This window comes from Pantherophis guttatus, chromosome 6, assembly GCF_059756535.1.
Source record: "Pantherophis guttatus breed Tessera chromosome 6, ASM5975653v1, whole genome shotgun sequence".
In the NCBI taxonomy this organism is placed as follows: Eukaryota; Metazoa; Chordata; class Lepidosauria; order Squamata; family Colubridae; genus Pantherophis; species Pantherophis guttatus.
The window spans coordinates 67,270,383-67,283,668 of record NC_142068.1 but is presented as its reverse complement, the minus strand read 5'-3'; positions in this window follow the sequence as shown (position 1 = coordinate 67,283,668).

Here is a 13,286-nt window from a genome sequence, read left to right as displayed (position 1 = left end):
TATGTTCATGCCAATACACACCAAGACACATTCTCAGTTGGTTTATAGAGCTGTCACATTACAGGTAGTCCTCAACTTATGACCACAATTGAGCCCAACATTTATGTTGCTAAGTCAGAAATTTGTTAAGTGAGTTTTGCCCCATTTTACCACTTTTCCTGCCACGGTTGTTAAGTGAGTCGCTGCAGCTGTTAAGTTAGCAACACGATGAATCTGGCTTCTCCATTGACTTTGCTTATCAGACATTTGTAAAAGATGATCACAGACACAACCCAGGGACACCACAACCGTCATAAATGTGAATCAGTTGTTAAGCATCCGAATGTAAATTTCGTGACCATGGGGATGCTGCAGCGGTCATAAGGGTGAAAAATGGTCATCAGTCACTTTTTTCAGGGCCATTGTAACTTCGAACGGTCACTAAGCGAACTGTTGTAAGTCAAGGACTACCTGCGCTTCTATGTAAAGATGGTGCAATTATACTTCCGGGGGAAAAGCTTGGCAGCCCTCATCACCTACAGGTAGACTTTGAGTTACGACCATAACTGGGACCAGAATTTCCATTGCCGAGCGAGATAGTTGATAAGTGACTCGTGTCCAATTTTATTATTTCTTTTGCCATGGTTGTTAAGTAAATCACTGTAGTTGTTAATTTAATCATGTGGTCATTAAGAGAAACTGACTTCCCCATTGACTTTGCTTGTCGGATAGAATATTCATCTGAATTCACATTCATTGACAGGTTATACTTTTCTATGTCCCTTTGTGAAAGTGGTGATTGGGACAAACAAGTACAGGTAGTCCTCAATTTATGACCACAATTGAGCCCAACATTTATGTTGCTAAGTGAGAAATTTGTTCAGTGAGCTTTGCCCCATTTTACCATTTTTCCTGCCACGGTTGTTAAGTTGTTAAGAGACAAGACTGAATTGAAAATGGGGAGGAGGAGGAGGAGAAGGAGAATACAACAGAGGGGTTTAAAATGTCTCTGAAATGTGGGCCCTCTCCACTTAGAACAATGCAGAAGTCTAATTAGCTATCTGGAGAGTCTATAAATCCATTTCTTTGGGAGGATGTTAATGAAAAACTACAGATGAACCTGTTCAGAAAGGAAGGCGTTGCAGATTGTACAAATGAGGATAGAATTTTACACCTAAATCACCTTTGAGCTCTCTCCCTGGTTAAGCTGAAAAGAAAGGGAGTGGGGGAGAAAGGAAGGAAGGATAATAAAAGGAAAAACATTGTGAGCTCAAGCCTCCAAGAACTTCCTAGCTTTATAAAAAGAAATTAAGCTTGTTTTAAGCTATTGCATTTTAAAAATTAATTGGAAGCGCACATCCTCCTTCCCATTGCTAGGATACAAGATATGAATGAAATGTTGTTTGCTTTATTCATTCAGTTTGCAGAAAATTAATGGCTGTTATGAAAGCATCTCTTTCTCTTTTTCTATTCAGGACAGACGAGCTGTAGCCTAATCAAAACACTTGGGATGTCATTCTTGCTACCCCAAGTTGCTTTTCTTTTAATCTATTTGAGTAAGTTTCCACGAAAGCAGTTTGCAAATTATTTCTTGTGGACAATCATATTGGTTCTCCTTATTAGCCTTGGGTTTGCTGGTTTAAAAAACTGATACTGCGTAATAATTCTCAACTATATAATTATAGCAGAGGTTTGTTTAAGGAAGCCTCGGAAAAAGAATAAGCAAGTAAAATGTCTTGCTATCTTTCTTGCATTCCTCATGTTGTTCCTATTTGGCCATTATGCTAAAAGTATTTATTTATTTATTTATGTAATTTAATATATTCATTTAATATATTTATACGATATCCATAAGCAGGCAAACATTTTTGGCCAATAATAACAGGTTGTAAGCAATTTTACAAAATGGCAGTCATGTGGATGATGGCCAGTCATATATACTCATTACTAGATATGTTTTTCAGGCTTTCCATCATTCTGGTTTACATTTCTCATTTTTTTTACTTCTGGGCCTGTGCAAAACACAATAAAAATCACTAAGGCAATGCAACACTCATCAGTATTATTTCTAAACATTCCTATTGCATAGGGTCCACATATATTATTTTACATAGAAGCAAAGCTACGATTTGCATTGTGGCTTCCAAACTAATTTTGGATTAAAGGGGTTTTTGAAAAGTTTGGGAGAGGCATATAACCTAGTAGGCACTAAGTAGGACTATCACAGCTGGTCTTTAAAAAATCTGGAATGACCACCAGATGGAAGCAAAGGAATAAAGAAATCCAACATTTCTACAGACCAGATCTGTTTACTACATAACAGAAAGCAGAGTTGGAAGAGATCTTGGAGGACTTCTAGTTCACTCCTCTCCTCACAGATCCTGTACCATTTCAGACAAATGTTTGTCCAACCTCTTCTTGCCCCCAGTGTTAGAGCACCCACAACTTCTGGAGGCAAGTCATTCCACTGGCTAACGGTTTTTACTGCCATGAAATTTCTCCTTAGTTCTAGGTTGGTTTTTTTCTTGATTAGCTTCCATCATTACTTACTTCTTGTCCTGCTATCAGGTGCTTCGGTGAATAGGTTGACCCCTCCTCTTCTTTGTAGATATTGGAACACTGCTATCATGTCTCCCCTGGTCCTTCTTTTCATTAAGTTAGACATCCCCGATTCCTGCAATTCTTCTTCATTTGTTTTAGCCTCTTTGGTGGGTTCCTCCTGGTTCCTCCTGGTTCCGCCAAGCCGGTAGCAGTGACGATATGGCATCACCGAACCGGTTCTCTTTGTTCAGGAGCTGGGCCCTCCCGCCCCCCCTGCCCTCCCCCCGGTTATTCGTACCTTTTATTTGGCCCCACCCCAATCTATTCGCTGCCTCCCGAGTCCCAGCTGATTGGCTAGAAGGAAAAAAACTGTTTAAACTCTTGCCGCAGGGCTTCAGAGGGCCGCCCTACAGCTGATCAGTGTTAAAAGGCAGTGTGGTGGTAGACCGGTGCTTCCAAAAACAAATGAGTAGACCGGTGCCTGCAAAAATAAATGGGTAGATCAGTGCCTCCAAAAACAAATCAGTAGACCGGTACAGCTCTGCAAGCAGTTAAAAGCCTGGTAGACCAGTACCCCTGCTAAATCCTAAAGAATTGTCACATGACCATCAAGCCACGCCTACAAAATAAGCCATGCCCACAGAACCGGTAGTAAAATATTTTTTTACTGCCTGCTCCAGTCCCCTAATCATCTTTGTTGCTCTTCTCTGCCCTCTGCACCAGTGTTGGGTTTCAAAAATGTTTACTATCGGTTCTGTGGGCGTGGCTTGGTGGGCGTGGCTTGGTGGGCATGGCAGGGGAAGGATACTATAAAATCTCCATTCCCACGCCAATCCAGGGGAAGGTTACTGCAAAATCCCCATTTCCTCCCAATCAGCTGGGACTTGGTTTCCTCTTTTCTTATATAAATCATCCTAGTCAGTACATATTTGTCACTGGGCAATATTCCTTCAGGTTGAAATATAATATCAATCCATCTCAATCATTCTCATGTCAGGACCATTCAAATAGGCCTGAGTGGCGCAGCAGACTAATGCTACTGTTAAAGGTAGTAGTTACCTTCCAGCTGCCTACAATTATTGTGAGTTCAATCCTCACCAGGCTCAAGGTTGACTCAGCCTTTGATCCTTTCTAAAGTAGGTAAAATGAGGACATTTGTGGGGGCAATAAGCTGACTTTGTATAAAATATACAAAAGTATGAAGGCTATTGCTTAACGCCTTGTAAGCCGCCCTGAGTCTCCGGAGAAGGGCAGCATATAAATCAAAATTTTTTTAAAAAATGTCGTTAGAGTGCAATTCTCAGAATTTCCCACCAACAGCCCATTCTAGGTGCTAAAATCCCAAGGCTCTAAGTGGGAACTACTTCAGGAGGGCAGATCAATACAGAGAGATGGCAGAGGGGAATGGACAATGCCCATTTCTATTAGGCATTTTAAGAACCGGGGGGAGGAGGAGGAATACTTAAACCACTGCTTTCTATTATCGAGCCAGACTATTTTACCCTCTGTCCTCTATTTTCTATATCGATTTGTTGCAGCTTGAGAAGTTCTCTCTAAGGGTTTCTGATAGCTGGGATGTGACCTGAGCAAAGGTCAATGAAGCAGATCTAACTGCAACAGAAAGGAAATGTATTTCCAGAAATTACATTATAGGGAAAAGCAAAGCCTAACACCTAATTAGCTGCATCCAACCAGGAGGTGAGTCACAAGAGCATCTGGGAATAAAGGCAGAAGGAAATAACCCCAGGTTAGCAATTTTATAGACAAAACAAGAGGCAAAGTGAACAGGACATGAATAGAATAGAGCTGGAAGGGACCTTGGAGGTCTTCTAGTCCAGCCCCCTGTTCAAGCAGGAGAACCTATACAATCTCAAACAAGTATCTGTCCAGTCTCTTTTTAAAAACCTCCAGTGATGGCGCGCCCACGATTTCTGAAGGCAAGCTGTTCCACTGATTCATTGTCCTCACTGTTAGGAAGTTTCTCCTTAATTCCAGGTTGCTTTTCTCTTTGATCAGTTTCCAACCATTATTTCTTGTCCTGCTCTCTGGTGCTTTGGAAAATAATTTGACCCCCCCTTCTTTGTGGCAGTCCCTCAAATACTGAAATACTGCTATCATGTCAACCCTAAATCTTTTCTTTAGACCAGCCAGACCCAAAACCTGCAGCTGTTCTTCATATGATTTAGTCTCCAGGCCTTTGATCATCTTAGCTGCTCTTCTCTGAACTTTTCCCAAAGTCTCAAAGTGAGGAATACTAAGGCCTTAATTCTCTTGGCTATATCCTAGGGTCCCCTTGCTGTTAGTAAGTCATGAGATGTTAAAGAGTCAGTGCCATTAGCTTTGGACCGCCAACATGATTTGCTTTCTAGTGTTTCAAATGGCAAGATTTAACTAGAGACGCCAGAGACTGAGTATATTATAGCAGTCCTTTTCCATATATTATATTTTGGTATATATTACACTATATACTGTAGCATAGTATAATTAGAGTAGTCCTTTGCTGTAATCAATCTCTTTTTCTCTGCTTCTCAATAGTCTCTTTGGAGAGGGTTTTTTCTAGGTCCCTCCTAAAATAGGTTAAGTATTTGCAAATGGATGGATTGGTATCAAGGCGGTAAATAAATATAACCTTGCAGAGCCTGTTTCATGTAGTGGTTAAGGTACCAGACTCAAAAGTGGGAGGCCATGAGTTCAACTCCAACCTTAGCCAGCTGGTTGACTTCGAGCCAGGCTCTCTCTCTCAGCCTAACTCACCTTACAGGGTTGTTGTGAGGAAAATAGGAGGAGGAAGTTGTATCGGATATGTTTGCTGCCTTGAGTTGTTCATAAAAAATAATGAAGGCATATCCTGTAACCTTAAAGGATATGTTATTTCAGAATCTGGTGTTTGTCACACATTTTCTTGGTGACCTATTTATTCTCATTGGACAAATACCCCACATAGCAAAAAAAAAAATTAAAAAACCAGAAGTATTCCATTGATACAAGATATAATGGGGGGGAAAGTGACCTCAGAATCACAAGGAAGTTGGAAGCTTCGCCTGATACCTGGTTTGTGAAACTCTTTGATATATAATTCACAAAATGGGTTTACAAATACAGATAATTTCTCTTGTCCCTCTCTCTATCAGACCCAGATATTTGCCAAAACACAGAAAGACTACAAAGGATGGAACACATAGAATACATCCTCTCCATCCACTGGAATCCCAAGAGTCTTTGCTCCTTCTTAATTCTTCCACCATCCCACCATAAAGCTCAGCCCACAAATACGAATCTGCATGATTCTGGGGTTCAGTCCTTCGTGCTCTTTGTACTTACAGAGCAGGGGTGTCAAACTGGCAGGCCGCAGGCCGGATGCACCACACACTGGCCATCCCTACCCCCATTTTTGTGAAGGGGGAAAAGTTGAGATACATCATGTGATGACAACGTGTCGTTGCAAGTTTGACACCCCTGTTACAGAGTCTGCTTTAATTGTAATCGCAAAAGCTTTCTTCCAGAGGAACTAAAGGTAGGAAACACTTTGTGTTTAGTCAGTCCACTGGTCCATTCAATTATAACAATGTGACTCAAATTTGGCAGCTTTAAGATGTGTGGACTTCAACTCCCATTTCCCTTGGTTGGGGAATTCTGGCAGTTGGAATGCACATATCTCTATTGTCTACTTTTGTCTACATATTCTCTACTTTGAGGAACAGCGATTTATAACACCAATAGTCAGTTTGGTGGACCTCTCCAATCCTACAAGATGGCGATAGTCAAGATCACATTTGGCATTTTGCAACCAAGGCATATAGTCTGTCATTGAATCATAACTTTCTCCCTGCAGGCTGGAATACAATGACAAGCTGAAACATTAAATACTCCTCTGAGTCCACACCCTGCCTACAGTTTAGTCTGGGTAAAGAGATGTATAATTGTCATTTTTCTCTGACCTTCTTCCATGACTATTTATCTCTGTCCTACACATAACCCAATTATACAAATAATTGCTGCCTATGCAAGCCACTCAGAAACCTCTTCAAAGTTGCATTTTGAATGCGAGGCAAAGGAATCCACAATAGTTGCCTTTAGTCTGACTCCAGCTGTGCAGAACAGATGTCGGATGCTCCAACATGGCTGCATCGTTTTGCAGTTGGGGTTGGGTTTCTCATTGCAATCAAAGGAAGACAGATCCCATTTCTCAGCTTTCATACTGAAGCCCAAGCTAGTCGTTTTACATAAATATACTTTCGCTGCCACTCAGTGCTGGGCTTTGATTTGTCTCCCTTCAGAGCCCGTTTGAAATCCTGAGTTAATTCTAACTTGATTAATTCATGAAATGAAGATGTTTGACCTTAAAATGTTTCTCCCATAGTTGAAGGAACAAAAACATCAACAAACAGTTACCTTTTTCCTTTGCTTTCACTTGTAATTGGAAGCTTTTATCCTATGTTTTATTTCTGTTGCTGGCAATCATACTTAAAAAGAGCTATTTTCTCTCCTAAGCAACAGAGTAGCTCCCATAAAGAAATATTAACCACAGCTATAATAAAACTATATCTAATTTTTCACATCTGGCAACTTTAAGATGGGTGGATCTCAACTCCCAGAGTTCTCCAACCAACATGGGGGCTGGAGAATTCTGAGAGTTGAAGTCTACCCATCTTAAAGTTGCCAAATTTGAGAAACTCTGTATTTATATGCTTCTCATGATACTCCTTTTCATCCCGCCTTCAGTTTTTTAAATCTTTCCAACTAATTCTTAGTATTCCGTAACTAAAAATCAAAAGGCAACCAGTGGCATCTTTTCAAGATAATAAAAAGATGCTACAAAACCCTTTCTGATTTTTGGCTAGTGTGGACTAGCCAAGACAGTTCTTCTACTATAACTCCATAACTACTAAGCATAATCAACTCTCATTAGACTATAAGTAGCAGTGATATTAGGAGAGGTAGGACACGGTCTCCTCCCTTGACTAAGGGCTCTTGGCATTACCTTCATGGCACAATGTGAAGAATGTCATAGGCAATTACATGCATAAGGCATTCTGGTCCCATGTGGAGCACATCTACCATAATCCCAGATGGTTGTATAGTTAAATTCAAGAGTACAATTCAAGGTGCTGGTTATCACATTTAAAGCCTACATGGCTTGTGGCCAGGATATTTGAAGGACTGCTTCTCATTACAACTACTCAGCCTACCAGGACAGGGCATGTTATGCATCCATTGATTAGGGATTGTCATCTGATGGGACAGTGAAAAGCAGTTTTCTTGGTGGTGGCCCCTTGTTTATGAAGCATCGTTCCTCTAAGGGATGGTGGCCCCCACCCTGTTGCTTTTCTAAATGATCCTAAACACTTATGGTAGTTCTGTCAACAGGCTTAGGCACCATGAATGGAGACAAAGACAATCAAGTGGCTGATTTGATTGTGTTATTGCTGCCATAGGAGGTGGAAGGGGGGGGGGCTTTTTAACGGGTTTCTATTATATGGAGAGGACTCCAGAGGATGGTAGAGGATAGGAAGGCCTGGAGGAATGTTGTCCATGGGGTCACGATGGGTCAAACACGACTTCGCAACTAACAACAACAAAATTATATGGAGAAGGGACACAGTGGCTCAGTGGCTAAGACACTGAGCTTGTCGATCGAAAGGTCGGCAATTCAGTGGTTCGAATTCCTAATGCTGCGTAACGGGGTGAGCTCCCGTTACTTGTCCCAGCTTCTGCCAACCTAGCAGTTTGAAAGCATGTAAAAAATGCAAGTAGAAAAATAGGGACCACCTTTGGTGGGAAGGGAACAGCATTCCGTGCGCCTTTGGCGTTTAGTCATGCCGGCCACATGACCATGGAGCCGTCTTCGGAGAGCACTGGCTCTTTGGCTTTGAAACGGAGATGAGCACCGCCCCCTATAGTCGGGAACAACTAGCATATATATGTGAGGGGAACCTTTACCTTATTATATGGAGGATTTTTTTTAAATTTTATAAGCCACCCAGAGTTACCTAAAGTATGGGTGAGTTGGGCAGCCTAATAAATAGGTTTAATAAGTAAGTTCATTTAATTTCTAGACTTAAAGTTTTAATAGTTGTGGGGAAAGTAGAGCACATTTCTTTACTTAATTAACAGGGTGATAAACCAGATCTGCTAAGTTGCTAGGCTCTCCTGCTCCTTCTGCTGAGGTGGGTTTCAGACTAAGTGAGATTCTGGATCCCGCAACAATGTTGGACCCTGATGACATCTCCAATGCAGAATGAAGTGTTGCACGTTGATGATTATTCAGCATGTATAACCAATCCTTGGCTTTCTGTAAGTAGCATCATTTTGGCATTAGTGTATGAATTAAACATGGGGTAGAAATACTGTGAAATCCTCTTTTTTTCCCCCTCAATTAGGTCTTCAGTAAAAATTAGAATTCAGCAAGTTAGCATATGACAGGCAGAATGTCTTTTTAAAAAAATACTTAGAATATAAGTAGGAAAAAGTTTACGTCTTTGCCCTTGTTCTGTCAACATGTCACGCAAATTGCTGAACATAAGGAAGGGAGGGGCATTAGTGCTTCCTATCGCCTGTAACCTAATCATCACAATAGGATGCTGTTTCTCACAGGTCTCAGGAGTCCCCTGTGGAATCTATAGTTTCTGCCCCTGAATTCCATCCATTATAGCCAAATCAGGGTATTTTTTTCCAAAATTATTGTGGGGGTTTCTCTCTTCTCAAATTCTAGCATTGTAATGAGAGAGGATGGCGGGGGCAAAAGTATCTCACCGATTTTCCCCAAATTGCACTGCAGGGTTTTTTACAAAATGGCTGGGGACAGAAGTCAGTATTAAATATGGCTTAGCAAGAAATTGATTTCTTCCTTTAATGAACATTTCGACACTCATTAAACTTCTATAACTAAATCAGGGGTGAAATCCAGCAGGTTCTGACACATTCTAGAGAACCGGTAGCAGAAATTTTGAGCAGTTCGGAGAACCAGCAATTACCACCTCTGTCTGGCCCCAGAGTGGGGTGGGAATGGAGATTTTGCAATATCCTTTGCCCAGGAGTGGGGAGGGAATGGAGATTTTGCAGGATCCTTCTCCTGGAGTGGAGTGGGAATGGAGATTTTGCAGGATCCTTCCCCTGCCATGCCCACCAAGCCATACCACGCCCACCAAGCCACGCCCAGAACAGGTAGTAAAAAAAATTGGATTTCACCACTGAACTAAATATTTGGGATGGTTTGGTGACCTCCTTTTCAAAGCTCCTTTCCAATGCCAATGAATTCAAAGTGGATAGACAGAACAAAAAAAATAAAAAATAAAATCCCAGTGGCATTCATTCAGCTTTCCTTGTTGCTTGCCAGGCCTGCCTGCTTGAAGGGCAGAGATGCTATCAAAGCCTCCCCCTGCCTTTTTAGAAGTGAATCGCATCAGATACAGTCCAGGGGCTTTCCCCATAGCTAAACAGAAGTCCTCTTGCAACCTTGAATTCGCAGAAAACTCTATCGGCATGGATTTGTCATCTCGATTGCTGGTCATTGCATCTCCCTCCAAGGTTAAATCCCGTAAAGGAATTTCCTGGAGGGTGTCTTTAGATCACAATTTCTCAATCTTGCCAACTTGGAAGATGTGTGGATTTCAACAGTCCCTTGTCAAATGTATCGTCTGTTTAACCTGTCCCTTTAACGTGACAGAGACTTGTTGGAATAGGAATGAGATGGATACAGCTAGTGACAAAGATGTGTCTGATTCTTCTTATTTGATTACATTGTCTCTCCCCTACTACCTCTAGGGATCAGGAATAAGCAGAGGCCTTTATTTGTGATTTGACAATAAGCTTGTTTCTTTCTTATTAGTAATCCTAAAAATATGTGTTCGATTATCTGGTTCACTGACTAGTTGTTTTCTTTAATAAGAAAATTTTATATAAGAAAATTTACCAAAAATATAAGTGATGAACATAACAAATGAATAAACTAAGGGGAAAAAACTGAAAGTTATGCAATGCTTCAAGATTTGATCCCATAAATGTACTTTAGACCTGCCTGCAACTCCTTAAAGGATTTTCATTAAGTTCGCTGGCAGCTGCCTGAACCAAAAATGATCATCTTCCAAACTTGTTGTATCATGTTTAGCATCTTTCACCTTTTTGTCGCATCCAAAAAACCCCTTAAATTCTTAAACCCTGAAGCCATCATACCTTTCTTCCTATGATCAACGTGGGGCCATCTACACATCCATTTTGTTTGGATTTAGCATCAAACTTCATTTTAGAAGCAACTCCATATGCATTGTGGGCAGTAACTATAGTAGAATATAGAAACTGCAACCAAAAAAGAGTTAAGCTAAATGGTTGGTTACTCCTTTCTGAGATTGTCAATAGTCCCATAGGTCCCACTACGACCCAAAAAGAATAGCTGAACAAATTAGTCTACTTCCTAGGTGTTTCCATCTTTACTGGAGGATCCTTCATCTCACAGAGCTCGGTTCATATCACCACAGGGATGACATTGCTGAAGGTGAACTAGAAAGAGATAACTCTGAATACAGCTGAAAAAGGACCCAGTTTGTGGGGGCAATAAGCTGACTTTGTATAAATATACAAAAGTATGAAGGCTATTGCTTAATGCATTGTAAGCCGCCCTGAGTCTCCGGAGAAGGGCGGCATATAAATCAAATTTTAAAAAAAAATTGTTATGCTGATCAGCTTAGCTGGGAAGTTTTCTCAGACAAAACACTGACATCAAGTTGTATGGGAAAGGCAATCTTATCTTTGTCTTTGGAACATTTTTTTTTTAATTTGATTTATATGCCACCCTTCTCCGGAGACTCAGGGCGGCTTACAATGTGTTAAGCAATAGCCTTCATACTTTTGTATATTTTTACAAAGTCAGCTTATTGCCCCCACAAACTGGGTCCTCATTTAACCTACCTTAGAAAGGATGGAAGGCTGAGTCAACCTTGAGCCTGGTAAGATTCGAACCTGCAGTAATTGCAGGCAGCTGTGTTAATAATAGGGTGCTTTAAACCACTGTACTACCAAGGCATATTGATGGTATAGTCCTGTGATGGCGAACCTATGGCACGCGTGCCGGAGGTAGCACCCTCTCTGTGGGCACGCACGCCCTCTCCAGCTGTTCTTCTGGTTTCAAGCGCGCCAGTCAACCGGTCTTCGTGGGCACTGGAGTGCTGGAAAACGGCCTGAAAATGCTCAAAAAACAGATCATTTTTCAGGCCGTTTTCCAGGCCTTTTTTGGTCCCAAAAATGGTCCGAAAAATGGCCAAAACCAGCCAAAAAACAGGCAGGCACGCACCGGCCAGTTGGTCTTTGGGTTTCCAGTACACCAGCGTGCGGACATGCATCTGCATGCATGCACGTTTCAGTTTGGGCAATCGGTGCCGAAAAGGTTCGCCATCACTGGTATAGTCTTTAGTCTGTCCAAAGTTTTGCAAAAGTGGGATGAAAGGAAGAGTTCCATGGCATGGATATTTTATTTCCATCGCATATTTCACAATGAGTGTGTGTGTGTGTGTGTGTGTGTGTGTGTGTGTGTGTGTGTGAGAGAGAGAGAGAGAGAGAGAGAGAGAGAGAGAGAGAGAGAGAGAGAGAGAGAGAGAGAGAGAGAGAGAGAGAGAGAGAGAGAGAATCTGGGTAAATATAGTTAAAGTAAGTATTTTTCTGGACTGGCTGCAACTGTCACTAAAGTGAAAGTGTCACAAGCCATTCCTTTCAAATTTAAGAAACTTCCAGTTGTTGCGGAGGGCATAGCCTCTCTGTACTTTGTCTTTAGAAAATCTTCAGGACCTGCTCTCTGTCCAAGACAATGCATCACAAAAAAATAGATACAATAACTTGGCAACCCAAAATAAGAACAACTCAGTAAGTCCAGCAGCTATTTTTCCAGAACTTGAAAGGAATTCCAGATTAGAAGGCTTGAAGCAAATTCACCTGACCTCTCTAGAGGGTGCCTTTGATCTCTTATGGACTCAGATGAGGGCAGGGCAGTGTAACAGTAAAATGTAATTGGGGTCTTTCTTTCTTTCTTTCTTTCTTTCTTTCTTTCTTTCTTTCTTTCTTTCTTTCTTTCTTTCTTTCTTTCCTTCCTTCCTTCCTTCTCTCTCTTTCCTCTCTCTCTTTCTCTCTCACTCTCTCTCTCTTTCTTTCTTTCTTTCCTTCCTTCTCTCTCTTTCCTCTCTCTCTTTCTCTCTCACTCTTTCTTTCTTTCTTTCTTTCTTTTCCTCTCCTCTCCTCTCCTCTTCCTCTCCCTTCTCCCTGCCCTACCTTCTTTCTTTCATTTTTTTCCCTTTCTTCTCTTCGTTGTTTTTTTTTGTTTGTTTGTTTGTTTTGTTTTTTTGTTTTTTGTTTTGGTGGTGATGGGAGGTACCACCGCTTCAAGTTGCTTGGAATACACATCATTCATGTTTTTTGGTGGTGTCACAGATTGGCTGAAATGAAGGAGCAAATTGTGTTATAAATATGATTTGGGTTGACAGTAAAGAAGCTAGTCCTCTTTTTTCACCCGAAGCCTGCCAGGCAAGGCTTGAATAATAAATAATAAATAAAAGGATTAAAATTAGCATTTGTTTATGAGGAAAACATGACACGTTTAAGCCCATTTCAGCATACAGTCATAAGAGCCCATTACAATGTAGAGGGAAGAGGAAACAGAATTGAGGGCAGTCCAAATACACTGCAGGCGAGAATTTTTAATGTCGTTATTTTCTTTGTGTAAGAGAAGAGATGTGATTTGTTCCTGCTCCCTTTTGGGAAAATTATAGCTGAGAAAAATGCAA